The sequence below is a fragment of the Manis javanica genome, chromosome 2 (genome assembly GCF_040802235.1).
Source record: "Manis javanica isolate MJ-LG chromosome 2, MJ_LKY, whole genome shotgun sequence".
Lineage (NCBI taxonomy): Eukaryota > Metazoa > Chordata > Mammalia > Pholidota > Manidae > Manis > Manis javanica.
Genome location: NC_133157.1, coordinates 186954636 through 186975092, shown reverse-complemented (window position 1 = coordinate 186975092; position 20457 = coordinate 186954636). Strand labels below are relative to the sequence as shown.

Genomic DNA, 20457 nt, shown 5'->3' with positions numbered 1-20457 from the left:
TGCCCAATAAACAGATAAAAAGGTAGTCAACCTCAGTAATATCAAAGGAATACAAATGAAAGAACAACACAATATCATAATGACAAAGATTTTAGAAGGTTGTTGATATCCAGTATTAATAAGAAAAAAGGCACTTTCACTTGCTGCTGTTGGGACTGAAATTGGTACATCCTTTTTGGAGAGGAATGAGGCAATATCTACTATACCAATTCCCTTTGATCATTACTAGAAATATACCTTGCATATGTTCTTGCACATATATTCAAACACCTTTGTTCCAGGATGCTTAGTGAAGCATAATTTGTAATAGGAAAAATTAGAAATAATCAAAATATTCGTTGAGGAATAATTAGATAAATTAGGAAAAATTCATTGGAATGTATTATGAAGCTATTTTAAAAAGATGCAACAAATGTATATATTCCAAAATGAAATGATGTTTATAGAATATTTTTAAAAAGACAAGTTGTAATACAGTAAATAGGGGCTAATAAATCATGAGTGCTAATATATGCATGAAAGCATTTGGAAGCAGATACACCACACTCATACTGGTGATTATACCTCTAGGAACTTTTAGATTTCCATGTTATATTTCTATATTGTTTAATATATTTTTTAATAAGCAAGTTTGTTTTAGATAATGAGAAACATAACCAAACTGGTTTGGGGTTTTAGCAATTAATTTTATAAGTATCTAATGGAGAATTTTGTAAAGCATGTAGTTCAGGGCCAGGTACATAGGACATAATAAATAGTTATTTCCATTCATTCTCCTATCATCTTGCTCCAGAACTACACTGGAGTTTTGTCACTCTCTAGTTGTTCTTTCTCTCTTCCCCCTTTCTTCCACCTTCTCTTCTCCTTACATTATCTTCCCTTCACTCCCATGACTCTAATCTTTACTCTCTCGGCCTTCTACCTCCTTCTCAGACAGAGTTTTCTCAATTTCCCTTGATCTTCTTCTTCCCTTCGACCATTTTGAAAATACTTATGTTCCCTACATTTTCATCCTTTGTCTTTTATCTTTACTCTTATTAGCTTTACTCTCTTCGGACAAGATATATCCATACCATTTCTGCACCAAAGTGCACTGATGACTCCCAATTATACATCTTGCTGTCAACTTCTCTTGAAGGCTCCACACCCATGTTCCCAGATGCCTGATAGACATTTCCATCTGACTTTTCTGAAGGACTTCAAACTCAACCTGTCCAAAGGCAGTTCATTATTTTACTTCCCAAATTGGCTTCTGTTCCAGGTTCCCTGGCCCAGTGAATGGCATCAACATCTACTTAGTATCCAAGCCAGAAATCTCAGTCAACTTGATTCCTTTTCTCTCCCTCCTGACCTGTAATCAGTTATCAAGTCCTCCCTAGATTTCCTTTATAGCCTTGGGGTAGGGAAGCCTCTCTAACTATGATCCCCAAATCTAGAAGCCATAAAAGAAAAGACTGATAAATTCAACTGTATAAAAACGTTCTGTTTGGGCATACAACCAAATGAAACCAAACCAAAACAAATAAGCAAACAGACAAAAGAAATCATCATTAGCAAACAACTGACAGGAAAAAGCCAATTGCAACTCATGTTGCAGGCAAAGAACTAACCTCCCTAATATACAGGCTGGTGATAATGTCTGCAAAGATGGATTATATTATTTTACATCTTACACATTGAACATCTTTGATTATTTTTCAAAATTTCTGGTTAAATAACAGAGTCTTTTATGTTTACTCATATATTTACCATGCTGGTGCTCTTTGTTCCTTTGTATAGATCCAAATTTCCACCTGGTATCATTATCCTGCTGAAGGACTTCCTTTAACAAGTCTACAGTGCAGGTCTGCTGGTGGTGAATTTTTTCAACATCTGTTTGTCTGAAAAAGTCTTTATTTCATCTTTGTTTTGTTGACAGTTCTTTCACTGTCTTCTGATTTGTTGTGTTTCCAGTGAGAAGTTGTTTTTATTTTTGTTCCTCTAGGAGTTGTATCTCTCTCCCCCAATACCTCCCAGTTGCTTTTAAGATTTTCTCTTTATCACTGGTATGATGTTCCTAGGTATTCCTTCTTGTTTCTTCTTGGGGTTCATTAAGCTGCTCGGATCCATAGGTTTATACTTTTCATCAAATCCAGAAAAATATTGGCCAATATTCCTTCAGATATTTTCTGTCCTTAGTCTTTCTCTGTTCTCCTCTTAGGACTGCAGCACACATACATAAGCCCACTTGGTATTGTCCCACAGCTCAGTGATGTTATATATTTTTTTTCTCTGTAGTTTTTTCTTTCTGCCTTTCATTTTGGATAGTTTCTATTGCTATGTTTTCAAGTTCATTAATTTTTTTTCTTCAGTGTTTAAATGCTGTTAATCCCATCTAGTGTATGTTTCATATTAAACATTGTGTTTTTCATTTATAGAAATTCAATTTGGATCTTTTTTTAATACATTCCCTTTTTCTCCTTAACATGTTTGTGCTTTCCTCTACCTTCTTGAATATATGTTATATATGTGCACAAGCTGTTTTAACATGCTCTCTTCTAATTCTGTCTGAGTCATTTCTGAGTTTGTTGATTTCTTCCCATGCATATTTTGGATCATGTTTTCATGTTTCCTTGCATGCCTAGTATTTTTCTCTTAGATGCTAGAAATTTGAATTTTACATTGTGGGATGCTAGAGACTTTTCGTATTCCTTTAAATATTTTAAAATTTTGTTCTGCAATGCAGTTAAGTTACTTAAAAATATTTGATTCTCTCAAGGCTTGGTTTTAAGTTTTGCTAGGTGGTTCTATAGCAGCCTTAAGTCTGGGGCTAACTTTGTCCTGGTACTAAGGAAATACCCTTCTGAGGACTCTATTTAATGACTTTGGTATTAGAAACCTTTCCACTCTGGCTAGTGGAAACATGAACTATTCCTGACCTGTGTGAGCTCTGGGATTATTCTGACTGAATCTTTTTATGGGCTTTCTTAGATGTTAGGTAGTTTCCATATCTGTATGTGCTCATCAGTATTCATCAAAAGACTTGAGGGGAACCCTTCTCAGAGCTCCAGAGTGTTCTGTTCCTGTATCTCTCTCTCCCAGTACTCCACCCTGTGAGTTCTAGCCACACTGGCCTCTCCAACTCTGAGCCCTGTTTTGTTTTGGTATTCCCTCTGTGTTTTACAGCCTGAACATTCTCTTCAGGTAGTAAACTGGGAAAATCCTGGTGCTCACCTTCTTTGCCTCCTTTCTCTGTGCTAGGTGTTGTCCAGTGTCTTAATACTATTGTTTCATATGTGTTATTCAGGTTTTAGCTGTTTAAGGCAGGGGATAAATCTGCCCCCGTTATTCCATCATGGCTAGAAGCAGAAGTCCTTGACTGTTTCTTTGGTGTGTGTTAAAGGTGTAGGTTTATTCTGTTAAAATCAGAGACACAAATAATCTGTGGCAGTGTATCACAGAGAAGTATGCCTATGTGGAATTGATAGGGATGCTACATTTATGTACAACATTTATAGCAATTTTGCACAGCAATTGCTAATGAGAACACATGGGATATATCATGTAATATCACGGACTATAATATGTATTGTAAAATATTATTAATAAGCCATTTATTATATATATTCACTTATGTTTCCAAATCTTATGGCTATCCTGGAACAAGAATTCCTAGAAATCTATTTAAAAAGAAAATGGCCAACAACCCAAATGAAAACTAGGCAAAGAATATGAACAAATACTTCATAGAAAGGAAATATAAATGGCTCATAAAGATATGAAAAAATTTCTCAACATTTATGATAATAAAAATGAAATTGAAAACTCATAATGAAACACCATTTTTAACCCATCTGATTGACAAAAATCCACACATTTGATAACATACTCCATTGGCAAGTCTGGGGAAACAGGTACTCCCAGAGACTATTAGTGGTTGTATAAATTGGAGCTGCCCCTATGGAGGGCAATTTGCAAGTTTCTTTAAACTACCAAAGTGTATGCCCTCTGACCCATCAACACCCTCTCTCAGAATCTCTCCCAGGAAATACTTGCACACAGGAAATAAGGTTGTTCTTCAAGGTGGTTTCTCTAATAGAAATAGACTGGAGAAAACTCGAGTGTCCATCAACAGAGAACTAGTTAAATATATTTTTGGTACATTCACACAACGGACTAGTATGAAAATGTCAAAAAGACAATGTTTTCTATGTATTGTAAAAATCTCCAAGATTTAATGAGTGGTTAAAAAAAAAGCCAAGTGTAAAATAGTGTCTATAAAATTGAGTAAGAAAGGACATAATAACAGATAACCGTTCTTGTTTATAATTGGGAAAAAACCCTCAAAACCTAATAATAAAGGTTAGGGGATTGGAGGACAGGGATGGGAACAAGGTTTTCGACTTAACTTTTTTATATTTTTTTATTTCTAACCATGAGAATGCATTTTCTATTAAAACTTAAATTTAAAAAAACGCTTCTGGGCTATCTCCTGTCCTGTATCTGCACTGTGCCTAGATCCTTATCAGCTCTTGCCTGAATTATGGAAAGAGCCTCCTGGCTGTTCATCTGTTGCCCTCAGCCCGGAGCCCTTTAAGTGGCCCTGGAAGCGCCCTCTGAGGTGGCGGGAGGAGCTAGTGCCGGTCCGTGCTAACTGCGGGCTTGTTTCTGCTCACTTCCTATTTGCCAGCAACTCCATCCTTGCTTTTGGCTTTCCCCTTCCAGAGGGACAGAAATACAATTCAAATTCACTTAGGGGCCTACTAGGAAAGGACTTTGTATGAAGGGCTGACTGAGTACCATGGCTGGCCCGAGCTGGGCTGGATGCCGCCCCAAGATTGAGCTGCCGGCCCGGATGTTAGTGAAAGGAAAGGAGCGACACACAGTAGCAATTCACCAGAGAATTCCGCTTTATTGGGAAAAGGTGCTGGGTTATATAGGAAGGGGCATGGGGTGATTGTGGTGTTACTTCTACGAGGCTGGTGGCTATTGCCTAGGTGTTGGGAGTGGGAGTGGGGAGAGAGTTGATTGGTCTTTAGGTGGTGCCGTCGGGAACTGAGGACCCGGAAGAGAACCCGGAAGTTCGCCATCTTACTGGTGGGGGCCCTTCACTTAGAGTGCCTTTACTAGGAACCAGAGACGTGGGTGGGGTCGGGAGAAGGGGAGGGAAAGGTCTCAGCAGGAGGGGAGGGTGTGTGAGCTGTGGCTTTCTGGGCAGATGAACTGATAGACGTCCACTACCCCTGCATTGGAATTGGCCTCTGGCCAGGTCCATCTCCGCCCAGCCTGAGTCTCATACATGACTCACTCCAGCTCTCCGGTTCATCATTCAGCTTCCCGGAATTTCAAGTCCTCTCCCTCCTCTCCTCACTCAGTGCGTTGTCTTGCTTGCCTGGGATCCCTAGCTGTTCTACCCTGTGCTAGCGAAGGGTCCCCTTTTCTTTACCGTTGCGTAACCAGCCTCTTCCACCTAAGCTGCCAGTCACAGGCCCTGCCCCGAGGGGTGGGCCCAGGGCCAAGGTAAGCCAATCCGTTCTTTCCTTGAGAATTTGAGTCCTGGGGGAGACACTCAGAGCTGCCACATGTCAGCCACCCTCTAGACACCTCCAGAGTTCCCTCTCTGCTCTCCACAGCTGCTGGGTCTTACCCTTCCTGGGGGCAGCCATTCCCTCCATTCTTTAACTTCCTTCAAGAGGTGGTTCTGTGTCCCCCCAATCAGACATGAACACTTCCAACCTTGTAGCATTTTATTCAGATATTTCTTTTGATATTTGTCACTTTCTGACTTGTGTAGAGTTATTTGCGAACTTATCCTCGTTCATTCAACCTTTATTCACTATTATTCACAGACTGATTACAGTTGACTCTTGAACAAGGTGGGTGGTTAGGGATGCTGACCCCCAGGCAGTTGAAAATCCACATGTAACTTTTGACTCCCCCAGAACTTAACTACTAATAGTCTACTGTTGGCTGGAAGCCTTATCAATAACGTAAGCAGTCAATTAACATGTATTTGGTATATCATAGGTATATACTGTATTCTTACAATAAAGTAAGCTAGAGAAAAGAAAATTTTTTCAAATTGTTGCAAATCTCCTTTTCTTGTGCAGGTTAGAATTATATTTTGTAGCTTAGAACCAAAAATACCTGGGCTGATGAAGTCACCCTGTACCCAACAGAGTTGGCCGGAGGTCTGGTGCTGTCACATGCCCACCCTCTCTGCTCCAGCCATGGCCAGGTACCACTCATACCTACAATGTTGGGTCACTGAGAAGCCACACTTGAGCTGTGCCCTGCTCTGCTCACCACCGTCTCTGCATGTTTGTCTTGCCCCTTGCCTCCACTGTGAGCAGTGGAGTGCAGGCATCACAATTTTTCTCATAGCCTCTGGGGGAGAGTTGGATGACGCCATTCAATCTATTAACATGGATGGAGCACTTTCCTTCAGCTTGACCTTATTTCTAGGCTGACTACCACTGACCTTTCTACCCAGAGAACCCTCTATTTTTATTGAGGTAGGACAGAGAGACAAACATCTGGCTGGAACCTTCCCTAACCAGAAGCCTCCGCGGGCTTCCCATTGGCTGCCAAATTCCAAAGTCTCAGGTGGCCAGCAGAGCCTCATACCCTCCCCGGCTGTATTAGTTTCCTGGGATTGCTGCAACAAATTGCCACACACTGGGTGGCTTAGCCAACAAATTCATTGTTTCACAAGACTGGAGGCTGGATGTTCAAAAGCAAGGTGCGGGCAGGGGGGCTCCTTTTGGGGCCGTGAGGCAGAATCTGTTCCAGGCCTGTCTCCTGGCTTCTGGTGGTTTTCTGGCAATCTGTGGTGTTCTCTGGCTTGTGCACATGTCGTGCTGATCTTTGCCTTCATCTTGCCTGTGTGCAAACTTCCCCTGTTTATAAGGACACCAGTCATATTGGATTAGGGCCCACCCTACTGACCTCATCTTAACCTGATCTTTAAAGACCCTATTTCTAAATAAGCTCACATTCTCAAGTACTGGGGGTTAGGAATTCAACATCTTTTTGGGGGACACAATTCAACCCATAATACCAGCATACTCCATTTACTCCTTCTCCCACTGCTCCCCATCATGATGTTGTGTCCCCCTAACCCATAGCTGTAGACACACCCTCTACGTGGGCCCCTTGGCCTTGGCTAGTCTGTTCCTCAGCTGACTCCCTCCCTCTCTGTGCTGAGTTCTGAAACCTAACCAGGTCCAAGGTTCAAACATATCACCACCTCCTCTTTCCTCAGAAAAGCTTTCCTGATTCTTCACCCAGATGTGACCACTTCCTGCTCTAAAGTCCTTGTGTTTTTTTGTCCAGATCGCTTCTAGTATTTGTCATAGTTTGTCAAAAGTATTGCTATTTGTCTATTTATCTTTATTCATTCAACCAGCATTTATTTAATAATTGTCAACATCTATTGAGTATGTTCTGTGTACCAAGCACTCTGCTAGGCCCTGGAAACCCAGAAATCAAACAGAAAACCTATCCCGCAGAAGTTGCTACAGAGAGCAATGGTCATGAACCGTGGTTATACTGGAATGACATATGGACCAGCACTGCCCTATGTGCAAAGGGCAGAGGGAATTCTGAATCCATTGATTGCGTCTTGGAGTATAGTGGGCCCTTCACTTCCTGGATGCTGTTTGGTAATGACATAGGTATGGAGTCAAGCAGCCCTGGTTTTGAACCCAGCTCTGCTACTTAGTTACCTGTGACTAGCTTTGCCAGCTTCAATCACCTCTTTAAAATGGGGTGCTAGTAGGACCGACCTCTTAGGGCTGCTCTGAATATTCAGGGAGTTGAGGATATAAAATGCTTAGCATAATGCCTGGTACTTAGTAGGTCCTCAATAAACATGAATTATTCATGATGCTAAGTCTTGAAGGTTAGGTGCCTTTGGAGGAGGGAATGGGGAGGGAGGAAGAACATCGAAGCCACAGAAACAGCATGAAAAGGCATCAGGGCAGGAGTGCAGCAGTGGGTTGGGGGAGGTTCTCAAGGAGATGGAAGTGGGGTAGAGGAGGTAGAGAAGGGTGGTCTCCTCTGATGCAAAGGTAGAGTCTCACTCTGTACCCTCTACCCTGAGCAAGCTAAAAAGCCTCCATCAGTGTCTGTCAAAATGAATTCAGTAGTTGGATTCAATTCCCTCCAGGGCCATACTTACTCTTAAGTAGGGAAACTATGAGCCAGCAAAAAAAAAAAAGAAAAAAAATGTTTTTTCAACAAGCTTAGGCGGGAGATGCAGCGCAGAGGCAGGTACCTGAGGGCTGTGGGCACGCTGAGAGCCCTTGGGGAAGTGGGCGAACAGCGCCCCCACTCCATGGCCTGGACCCTCCTCCTGTCCCTGTCTCTCCTCTCGTGCCCTCAGGGGATCCAAGCGGCTCTGATCAGGATTAGGGTTGCATTAAGGGTGAACTGGGCCATGGTATCCTCTTCTGGAGCTCAGACTCCAGCTCGGCCTGGGTCAGCTGAGGACTGTGGTGGCCTGTGGCGTCCCCCTGCACTGCCCCAGGTTGGAGAGGCCTTAGAATCTGCCCCCTGGACTTCCAGATCTGCGCTCTTAACTTTTCCTTCATTTGGGCCTCTTAGCAATCCCATTTGTCCCAGACAGGTGAACCAAAGTCCCCAAGGACCGGTGACAAGCAGCAATTACCCTCTGGGTCATGTGCTGCCCAACACCTGGCCCACCTACAGGTCTCACCCTGCAAAGCCTGAGTTGGTTTACAGCCACACCCCTTCCAACAGGACAGACTCACCTTGCTAAGGCTACGGGTCAGAGGACACATTCTCTGCGGGGCGGGAAGTCACCAAGATCATGCTGCTTAATCTTAGTGGACCTTCACAATTGCTTGAGAGGGTTGCCTCAAAACTAAGATACATGCAGACCGGTCTTCAGTGCAATCCTCATTTCAAAAAAACCTCACTAAGATTTGAATCTACCAGTGTTTCCTGATTTTTGAGTCATCAGGACACATACACTTCTGTGCTGCATAACGATAGTCATAATAACTGACACCCTTGTAAGCAATGACGTGCTGGCATTTTTCTAAGTGCGTGACACCATTAACAGGCAGTCCTGTCCCTGACAGTGGTAAGCCGGGTTGCCTGCTCTGTCACCAGTTGTGGTTTTCTCTAGCAATGCCAGATTTTCCAAACCCCGATTTAGGAATGAGGTAGAATAAAGTGCAGGTTTTAGAGACAGAAGAGCTGGATCCTAGTCTCTCCTGGGCTAATTAATTAGCTGCGTCACCTTGGGCAAATCACTTAGCTTTTCAGATTTAAAGTGGACTCCCTGATCACTCCTGCGGGCTCACCTTGTGGTAAGGCGTGAGGACCAAAAGGGATAATGTGTGGGAAAAGCTCTGCAGATGCACAGAGCTGTATAAATGGCAGCCTCATTCATGAACTCTTGCCAGCCTCCCTGGCTAAGGACAGGAGCATGCCCTTCACATGAGAGTGGACTGGGGGAAGCCAGGGTGACAGCTTTTACAGGGCAATCCCGGTCAGGGTCCATCCTAAATGGTGGGCTTTTTTTATTTATTTTATTTTTTTATTTTTCCTAATTTTTTTTTTTTGAGAGGGCATCTCTCATATTTATTGATCAAATGGTTGTTAACAACAATAAAATTCAGTATAGGGGGGTCAATGCTCAATGTACAATCATTAATCCATCTCAAGCCTAACTCTCGTCAGTCTCCAATCTTCTGAAGCATAACGAACAAGTTCTTACATGGTGAACGAATTCTTACATAGTGAATAAATTCTTACATGGTGAACAGTACAAGGGCATTCATCACAGAAACTTTCGGTTTTGATCACGCATTATGAACTATAAACAATCAGGTCAAATATGAATATTCATTTGATTTTTATACTTGATTTATATGTTGATCCCACATTTCTCCCTTTATTATTATTATTATTTTTATTTTTAATAAAATGCTGAAGTGGTAGGTAGATGCAAGATAAAGGTAGAAAACATAGTTTAGTGTTGTAGGAGAGCAATTGTAGATGATCAGGTGTGTGCCTATAGACTATGTGTTAATCCAAGCTAGACAAGGGCAATAAACCATCCACGGATGCGGAAGATTTCTCTCAAAGCAGGGGGGATGAGGTTCTGAGCCTCACCTCTGTTGATCCCCAATTTCTCACCTGATGGCCCCCCTGCGACTGTGCCTGTCTTAGGTTGTTCCTCCCTTGAGGAATCTTACCCGTCTCTGGCTAACCAGTCATCTTCCGGGGCCATACAGGGAAATGTAAAGTTGGTAAGTGAGAGAGAAGCCATATTGTTTGAAAAGGTTAGCTTTTTACTTCTTTGCAGATTTATGCCCTGTGGCTTCTATGCCCAGCACTTGTCTCGAGGTATCTTTACCACCTGGAGGAATTATGATACTCGGTAACTTCGATATGAGGCACGAATTCTATTTAAGGGTTGTAATTGGGAAGGAAGAAGAAAAGCTATAGAGGTAGCATATGGAAGAAAACATGGGAGGATTGATTATTTCTTTGACATATCTTCTTGTAGAGTACCTTAAGTATGTATAGGTTTTAAACTACTAATTTGTACACACATATTAACATAATAGGAATACGGTGACATAAACAAAGCAAATCTATAATTACCATCCATCTCCAGTGAAGCCAAGAAAACCATTTAGGCACCCTAGGCATTTGTGAAAATTTGTCTATGATATGATGGATATTGTCCAACTGTACTTGAACAGTCTGAGAGAAATCAGACAAATTAAAGCAGCCCATTTCTGGGATCTGTTCAATGGTGGGCTTTTTTTGTGTGGGGTGGGGAAAACGAGTTTTGAAGTCAGGTCTGAATTCCCATCATATCGCTGCCCTGTGGTAGGGACAACTGAGTCCCTGAATCTTGCAGGAACTTTGGTTTGTCACCCATAGTATGGGCATGAGGATAGCTACCTTGCAGGGCAGGAGCACATAGTAGGGACCCAGGGAATATTAGTTTCCTCCTCCCTCCACCGTGAGTAGTAAGTTGGGCCTGCAGGGGGTCTCAGTTCGGGTCTCACATTAGAGCCATCTGGGGGCCTTTTACTAAATGCTGCTGTTGGGACCTATCCCAGACCAATTAATGCAGAACCTCTGGAGATGGAGCCTGAGCTGCAGCTGTTTTCAAAGCTTCAGGGAGAGCAGGAAGACCGGCTGGTAGACGGTATCTGCTGCTGTAGCTGGTCTGGCTCTCCCAGCCTGGCCCCTCCTCAACGGTGCCCCCCATCTCCCCTGCCTCCGTTTCCTCGCTGTGCTTCAGTCTAATGAAGCCTGTGAGAGTGCAGAGCAGCACAAGGGCAAGGCCACAGCCGAGGCCGTGGGCACAGCTCTGCCCACCAGCCTGGGGGTGGCAGAAGGGCCATTTCCTGAGTAACAAGCCTCCTGTACAGGTTACCTCTGCTTTCTCCTCCTTCCATTCTCATCTTAGTAGAGGTGCAGCAGCTCTCACCATCTACCCTGCTTCCTCCCTTCTCTCATTCCTTGCACATTTATCCAGGACCGGCTGTGTGTCAGGCACTGTGGTAGATGTTAGGGGTTCCAGACCCAGGGCAGATACCAGGATCCCCCCATGAAGGCACCCATGTCTGACCCAGTAAGAGCGCAGGTGGAGACATGGGGAGCAAGGGCTCTGGAGCCCAGCAAAGCCAGCTTCAGTTCTGGATCCCCTGTGTGGCCTCACTCATGTAAGGTAACCTCTCTGGGCCGCAGCTATTTCATCTACAAATGGGGCTAATCACACCCTCCCTTCCAGGTTTGTTGTAAAAGTCAAAATAAATGATGGAAGCAAAGAGCCTGCCCATAGGAGGTACTCAGTTATCATAAGAAAGGAGGTAGGGTGTCTGAGGCATGAGCAAAGCCCAGTGGGCCATGACCACAGCCTCTGTCCTGCTAACACTTGTATTGTGCAACAGACAGAACTTTCTTGAATAGCTATTATGTCCCTTTATTCAATTTTAAAGGCCTGTGACTAGAATTTATTATTCTTGACTAACTTCTGTGAGTATGGGTGCACATGCTGAGGGTCCCCCCTCCCAGGGCTGCTCCTGGTGAAATATCACAGTTTTCTTTGCTGGTCGCTGAACAGCTGTTGGGTAGGCTGAGTTGAAGACTCCTCTGACTCTTGTTGCTGCTGGCTCTGGGGGGTGGTGTCAGCCTGAGAGGTTCCTGGAGTGAAGGTTCAGGCAGGCCTGGTGCTGGCTCTTGCCTTAGGGCCCACCAGCCCACTTTTCCTGATCACAGGGAGCCCATTTTCGGGGCTGAAGGCTGGGGCTGGCTTCCATGTGACTGTATGGAGTATAGACTGTTACTTGGGGCACTTCCAGGGGACCTCACTCCATGTCCCTACCGCAGCTATTGTCTCTTCCCTAGTCACCTGACTTTAGCTCTCGAAGAGCTAAAATTCCAGTGGCCTCACTGGAGTTTTGAAGTCAGGTCTGAATTCCCATCAGGGCTCCAGCCCTGGATCAGTGGCCTCACTGATTCCACTCACCCTGTGCCTACGTAAAGGCTTATGTGCTCCATGCACCCCTCTGCCCCTTCCCTGACCTGAGCCCAGATAGCTATGGAAGAGAAAAGTGTTCATCTCCCAAGAAGTCACAACAGGAGACTTACCCACAGCCCCCCAGTTCCCTGTAACTATCTAGACCTGTACAGGGTTTCAAACCCAAGGGCTGGGCTGACAATTGTTAGGCATGGGAAGCCCCCCACAGCTGGGAGCTTGCTCCTGAGCTGCTGACTGGTCAGACAAATCTTTGCTCCCTTAACATTTAAACTTCAACTGTGAATCCCTTAAAATATACTTTACATTATTTACTCCTTCTTAAACCGGAGGACTGCAAAAACAAATAACCCTGGGAAATGACAATATGCCTGGCCTTGGGAGTTATCAATGGAAGACTCCCAAACAAATCCACCTCTAAATGATAAAGCAAACCTGTTTCCAGAAACTTCTCAGCCCTGTTGTGGCTGCAGGGACAGACACAAAGATAAAGTGGTCCAGTTCACAGTTCTGGCTCTTTTAACCTCTTGGCAAGTGGGCTCTTAAATTGTTGAATCACAGAAAGCTTCCTTTTAATTTAGTAAGAATATGATGGAGTTTTCTTCGTTAAAAGCTGAAGTCAGGGGTCTTTCTTTTTAAAAAACATTTTGGAAGTCATAATCTTGGGGTAAAACCAAGGAGATGTGAGATTTTTTTCTTTTTCTCAGATATTTAGGACTGTTCTGGGCAGAGAGCAATGCTCGTGGCGTGACATGATACACATGCAGATGGCCTCCTTGTGTGGGCAGGACTCCTGAAGTCCTGTGCTGGGGGAACTGACTCCTTCTTTATATCGCCAGACTTCCAGAGGCCCACCCCAGTTACTGTGACTTCCATTTCTGGCTCCATGTCCCCTGCTTAAAAATTCTCAGGGACTTTGACCCAGTAGTCTTTTCTGTTCTCACTTTCATCCCCTTGGAATTACCACAGCATGCTTTTCAGTTTAGCTGAGGGCCCCAGCGCCGCACAGGCAGCAAGCTTCAGGAGGCGGTGCTAGTCATCCTGGCCTGCTCTGTACCTCTAGAGCTTAGCTCAGAGCCCAGCAAACAGTTGGCACTCAATAGCTAGCTGCTGAATGGGGGAGCTGGGTGGCTGCAACTTCACAGCCTGGTGTTAGTTTTCTGTCTATGTTCTGTTCTGCAGCCACCCCGATTCCAGTTGCTTTTGATTTGGCTCCCCATCAGAGAGAGGGTAGCGACTGGGGAGAAGCTAGGGAGTGGGTGTGCAGAAGTCCCTCAGAGCTATTGTTAGGATTACATGAGGTATCTGGCATGTTAGTACTTAAAGGATGTTAAAAGATTGTATTTGCTTATTGTTTCTGCACATCTGTCAGACCTTAGATCTCAGCACTTGCTCTACTCACAGTGAAGACAGGATCCTCCAAGCCTGCCTAAGACACCAGGAAAGGGTGCAGAATCCATGTGAAATCAGAGACCCCCTGAGATACATTGTCACTGCTCATTTTAGAAGCAGGATCCAGGCTAGGCTACCATGACTGAACAATCTCCAAATCTAGTGGTTTGGACAAAATAGGAGTTTATTTGCCTGTAAGTCAGTAATCCAGAGCTTTTAGGGAGACTCTATTACTCTTATACAGATTCCATTTCTGGCTCCAAAGTTGCTTTAGTTTTTGTGATCTCCCAGCTGACGGGAAGCAGGAAAGGAGACAGGGGAGCACTCACCCAATCAAGAGAACAGAAGCAACTCTGCTTATTTCCCATTGGCCAACACAGTCACATGACCACATCTAGCTGCAAGGGAGGCTGAGAAACAGTCTTTAGCTGGGCAACCACGTTCCCACCTAAAACTCTGTTACTATAGAAGAAAAGAAGAATGGATATTAGAGAACTAGCAGGTTCTACTACCACAAAGTTATAAAACCTGTTGAGATAAGAGAGTCCATGTATCTGCTGCAGCTGCTTATAATATTCTGGGTATGGGCAATGCCAAACCTCTCTTGGCCTCACCCACAACTGTCTGTTTACCCCCATTCCATCAGTCAACAAGCCTAGTTCATGCTCCAATGAAACCTGGAATGGCAAAAGGGGAAGAGAAAAGTCAGTTTTCAAATAATAATCACATGAGCAAGTGTATATTATGGGAAAATCCACAAGCATTTGTGGGGAGTCCTCTATATCAGTGCATTCCAAGTGTGGTCTGTGGATCAATACTGGTCTGGGAAGTGTATGCTACCAGTTTGCACATGAGAAAAGTACAGAAACTAGGAGTGAGATTTTGGAACTTTTATAGCTGTTTGACAAAATAATTTCATATTGGTTGAACATAATAGTAAAATATTGGAGCCTATATTTTATATATATATTTTAATTTAGTTTCCCTATTAATTCATTTTGATTGTATTTTATAGAAGTACTGGTCCACAGCAAATAAGAAAAAAATACAAAACAAGACTTCCTCACAATTTGAGGAGCACCTAGGCCCTAGAAACTCTAACTTCTACATGTTTGTTCATTTAGCCCTAAGGGAGATATTAACAACCCATCCATCTTGTAGGTGAGAAAATAGAGGCTGAGTTCAGTGGCCAGTCCCACAGCTAGAGATGGCAGAGCTGGTCTGTGCAATTCTGTCAGCTGAAGGCCAGGAGACCCCACAGAGCTTCTGGTGACAGAGGGGCCAGCTTGCAGGCTCCTTTGCCCAGCACTCTGGAGCATGCCCTGGGAACACAGAGTAAGTTTACATGTACAATTATCATAAAAGCCTGCCCATTGGCCACATACAGAGGACCTAGAGGATAGGCTTCCTGTTAGAAACAGGCCAGGACTTCAGCTGAGGGCAGTGCCAGCAGGAGCCTGCATGTGGGTCAGGGAAGAGGGACACAGAACCACAACCCCCACCTTGCCCATGGCTTTGACCTCTTTAACAGAGGAAGCACCGTTCAAGGCCACCAAAGGGATTAATGGAGGCAGGTGTGGTGATTTTGCTTTGGGGGATCTCCCCCTTCCTCCTCCCTCCTTACAGGTTGTTTCCTGGCTGCATGATTTGTTCAGGGAGGAGCAAATGACCCAGTTGGAGCCCAGGAGACACAATGGGGATGGAGTGAGATTTCAGCCTGGGGGTGGAGGTGGGTGCTGTTGTGGCCACCTTGCTGCCACGGAGAGAAGCTGTTTGAGAATACACTGAAGTCAGCTAAGAGCTGGAAAAAGGGACACTAGGCCTTGATGTTATCATTGGAGACCCTAGATCCAGGTGAGATGAAGTGAATGGAGGAGTGAAATGAGATGTGCAGATAGTCCTATGGGTGCTTAACCTGGTGGAGTTGGGTTTTCTGTAATTTACAGCCAAAAGCTTTCAGACTGATACCAGCCCCCCATAAGTCCTTCGTCTTCTTCCTAGCCTGGCTAAAGGTTATTCACCAAGCCTTGACAAGAGGGACATGTGGTCAGTTGATAGGTTGGTTGGATTTGGGAGTCAGTCCTCTCCTCCCCCTCCTCACTTCCAGGATTCCTCCAAGTGCATTCTAGAAGCTGTAGTGCTGGAGCCCTGCAGCCCAGCCATTCATCCACGGGATAGTCATCATGACAGGCACAGCTCCTTCCACCAAAGTTTCAGACCCGTCCCATTTGTCCTTTACCACATCCCCAAGAAGGCAGGTATTATAACCCTTGTACTACAGATGGCAAAACTGAGGCGAAGGGAACCCAAGCTCTTGGTCACAGCTCACGAAGCAGGACTCCTCATCCAGTACTCTTCCTATCATGTCCCTGTAATCTTTGTAATGTTCCAGCAGCTCATGCCAAGTGTGGGTAACCCCTTCTCTGTCAATTCATTCTCACTGCCCTGCTGGAAACCTTTCAGTGGTTCTGCACTACCCTTGAGATAAAGCCCAAATTCTTTAATATGACTTATAAGCCCTCTTTGTGTACAGCCTTTCAGCTCTCCATCATTCTGGAACCCTCTTACCCATCCAGTCTCCCTGTCCCAGCTGCACTGAAGCACTTTTAGTTTCCCAAGTGTGTCATGCTTTGTCTCCCCTGAGGTGGACATGAACATGTGGCTCCTTCAGCCTGCGCTTCCCTCCAGGCTCCCTTCTCTCCTTAGAGCCTCCAGCCTCGATGCTCTGCCCCACCTGTATGCTCCACGAGGTCCCTTCCCTGATGGTCGCCTGAAATCCAGACTCTTGTACATATCTGCCCCCTGATGGTCTCCACTAAGCAGCCCCCAGACACCTTAAACCTAGGTCCCAGATGAGCCTGCTCTCCTCCTGGATGGCTTACAGTAGCCCCACATTTACAACCAGCAACCATGGCAAAAACCTAGGAGTAATTTTCTATCCTCTGTCTCCCTTAATCCCACATCCCCTCAACCACCCCCTCTCACCTCTGGGTCCTGGTGTCTCCCCTTAGGGCCGTCACCTGGGTTCTAGCCACTGCCGCCCTGCACCCGGCTCCCTGTAGCAGCCTCCTAACTGGCCCTCTCTCTGGGTTCCAGTCTTGCCCTCCGCATGCATTCTTCACACTGCAACCAGATGTTTGTTTTAAAATATTGGCTCAGTCAAGTTTCTTCCTTTGTAAAACCCTTCAGTGGTTCCCCATGGACCTGGCTCCTGCTTGCCTCCTCACCTTCATCTCTTCCTAGTCCACATACTGAATTCCTTGCAGGTCTTTAAAGGGACGCCAAGCTCCCTCTAACAGCTTTCTCATGCCCTTCTGTGCTTAACCACAAGGAACCTCCCATGTCTGCCTGGCCAAGTTCTTGGACTTGGCTCAGATGCTAACTTCTTCAGGAAGCCTTCCCTGAGCACCCAGGGGCAGCAGATCCCCCTCCCATGAACTCTGTGCTCTCTGCTCTCTGAGACTGTGGGGAGCAGATGAATTATGTGTTTCCTTGTCTGTCTCTTAAACAAGGAGCGCCTTAAGGTTTGGGGCTGGATCATTCACTGGTGTGTTTCTAGCTTCCGGCTCAGGGCCTCATTCATAGAAGATGTGCTCCACAAATGCTTTGTTGAATGAATCACTCTGCTGCTGGGATTCTCAGACTGTACAGCCACCTGAGGGTCCTGTGGACTGAGCAGGTCTGGGGACCTCCACCCTAATCTTCATAGCCCTGGGCTGCCTCACCCTAGGACTGGATTGGGGTGCAGTGGCAGCAGGACCTTGCTTAGCAGAGGCCTGGTCAGGGAGGGCTGGGGGCTACTCAGGCAGCTGAGTAGGAGAGCAGTTCACAGAAGGGATCTCTGGCTCATGGACGGGTCAGAGCAACTGGGGAAGACTGAGTGAAGAGAAAGAGAGGTAAGGGGAGAAAGGCCAGCACAGACTCCCGGGGGCTCACAGAGCAGTGTTTCACTCTTCAAACGTGAGGGCAAGGCAGAGCCTCGGGCGTGAGGAAGAAGTCCTGGGGAGTGGGCATGTGACCAGAGCATGTCCCTCTGTCCCATAGCCAGACGGGTCCCCAAGCCTGCTTGGAGCAGGCCCTGCTCTGGAGCTAAGAGCCTAGCGCTGTAGTTCTAGCCAGGCAGGGGGAGCCAGGCAGCTGTCCTGGGGGGTCAGCTGGCCTGCTTTCCCTGAACCTTCACCCATGGCTCCGGGCTCGTGGCTGCCACACCCAGCCCTGACCCTCTTCTCTCAGAGCTCCGGGACAGTAATCAGGGTGGCCACATAGTGGGCAGTGTGTGCTAACATTCTCCTCGGCGCCCCTCTATAACACAGACTGTGTGCTCTCTGCCACTCAGCGGATGCTTATGCTGCCAGGATTATGACTGTCCTTTGTAGGTGAAGAAATCTGTTCCTGCAAGGCCACACATCTGGGCATGTGGGTCTGTTTGACCCCCTCTCTGGTGTCGCTCTCTCTATGGCCCAGGGTTATTTTTCTAGCTCCACCCTTCCCCAGGATCAGGCCCTCTCACAACATCTGGGCCCATGTCGTTACCTGCCTCAGGCTCTTGGAACTCCACACACAGCCTCTGCAGCTTATTGGCAGGACAGAGCTCCTGTCCAGCCTGAGGAGGGAGGGGAGGGTCAATGTGGCCCACCGCTCTTCTGTCAGCCGGGCAGGATGAGAAGAACAGGAAACAGGTGGACTGCACAGAGGCCCAGACCAGGCTGGGACATGAGGAGGCCCACGTCTGGGCATTCGGAGGTGGGATGAAAAGGACTCACCTCTGAGTTCCCTGGCCGAGGAGTCCAGAGGCCTCAGCTGGGTTTCACGTTGCTTTGGGACCCCGCAATCAACTGACCCATGCAACTGCAGATTGAAAACTCTTTGGTCACTGTCCGCCTCTCTGTGAGAATATCAAGTCAGTTGCTATGACACAGAAGACCCCGAAAGATGATAGTGTAAAGGAGGCAGGACTTTAATTATCTCTCACATAACAGACTGGCTGCTCCACTCCAACCAGTGGCTCTGCCTCCTGCAGCATCTCATGAATGCATTTTTCTTCCATCTCGTGATTCTACCAACTCCAAAGGTAAATGTCCTAAACCTGGGATCAAAAAGAGGTTGGCCAGAATTTAGGGGGGTCTCTGAACCCACATGGGAAACATTACATCTTGATTTCTGTCCCGGTCTACCTGAAAATGAGCATTTCTTTCCATATGCCCACAGGTCCCAAACCCAGGAGTACTGGTAGTCCCTGAGACCTTATCTCCAACAGAAATCACAGGTATTTTCATCACATTTAGATATGATGAAATACTGTTTACTTTGAAAGCAGGGTAGTTATTAGATCCATTGCTAGGTTGTTCATTAATGTGTTAATATGGAAGTATATATATACTATTAGATTGTAGTTCTTTAATATTTTTATTTTTCAATATGGTTGTTTTCCTTTATAATCTTATGATGTTATTCCACAAATTTAAGGGCCTTATTCTGACAAGGGCCATAGGCTTCTCTAGACAGCCAAAGGGGTCTGAGGCACAAAAAAGGCAAGTAGCCCTACCTTTCGTGCTGGTTGAAGGTGGGCCACCACATGTCAACGTTCCTTAAAGGGACAAGGGTGCAGATGCAGGGCAAACAGATTCCTTTCCGTGCAAGTGATGTGGAACTTGCATACTTCACTTCTATCACCTTCCACTGCCAGTATTCAGTCACATGGCTACACCTAGCTGCAAGGGAGGAAGAAATAAGTTTTTTCCCTAGCCAGGAGTATGCACAGCAAGACTGTCATTACGGAAGGACGGAGAATGGATTTGAGGGGTCAGCTAGTGGTCTGTCACAGTCCCCAGTAGTTCTCCTTCCTACCAGGACTGAGATCCTCTGAACCCAGCACCTGCTTATTGCCCCTCGTACTGACCCACCCACTGGTGGTCAGCCAGCAGCCCTCTGCCCGAGCCCTCATCAGTCTCTTCTGACAGCTGCAGTTACCTTGTCCTGCTGCACGTCGTACAAGCCCCTAGGGCCTCATTCCTCTTTCCTGTTGTCCTGGATGCTTCCGTCTGAGGCCATCGCTCCCACACTGCCCTAGATCCCAGCCTTCCACCCACTCCAGCCTAGAGCTCCCGCCATTCCCTGCATCATCAACTGGCCATTTCTACTGAGTCATTCCCATCGATATGGAAACATGCTTTTATTTCCCCAGCATCAGAAACCTTCTCTTGTTCCCACTTCCCACCAGCTCTTATCCCATTTTTGTCCCTGTCCTAGCCACCTCCTCAGGAGAGTGGTCCTCACCTGTGGCCCAGAGTTCCTCTCCTCTGCTTCTCTCTCCGACCCCGTCCAGTCAGTCTTCCATCCCCGCCACTGCACAGCGATTGCCATTGACAAGGACACCAAAGACCTTCCTGCTGTTCAGTCCAGTGACCACTCCTCTCCTCTCCTTCACCATCAGCGGTGGACCCATGCGATCGCTCCCTCCTTCCGGAGACACTGCCTTGGCTTCCAGGACACCACCCACTCCTGGTTTCCCTGGGACCGTGCTCAGTCTGTTCTCTGTCTGGAGTCCTTTGGTG

The 20457-nt window shown here is 46.0% G+C and overlaps 1 long non-coding RNA gene across 2 annotated transcripts; it reads left to right on the top strand.

Annotated features, from left to right (window-relative positions):
• Window positions 1–18874: 18874 nt before the first annotated feature.
• Window positions 18875–20457, top strand: LOC140847970 (uncharacterized). 2 transcript variants are annotated; one of them, XR_012128344.1, is made up of 3 exons: window positions 18875–18974; window positions 19112–19169; window positions 20337–20457. It is a non-coding gene; the product is annotated as an uncharacterized lncRNA (long non-coding RNA). The 2 variants fall into 2 exon arrangements; XR_012128343.1 differs by lacking the exon at window positions 20337–20457 and adding an exon at window positions 20153–20283.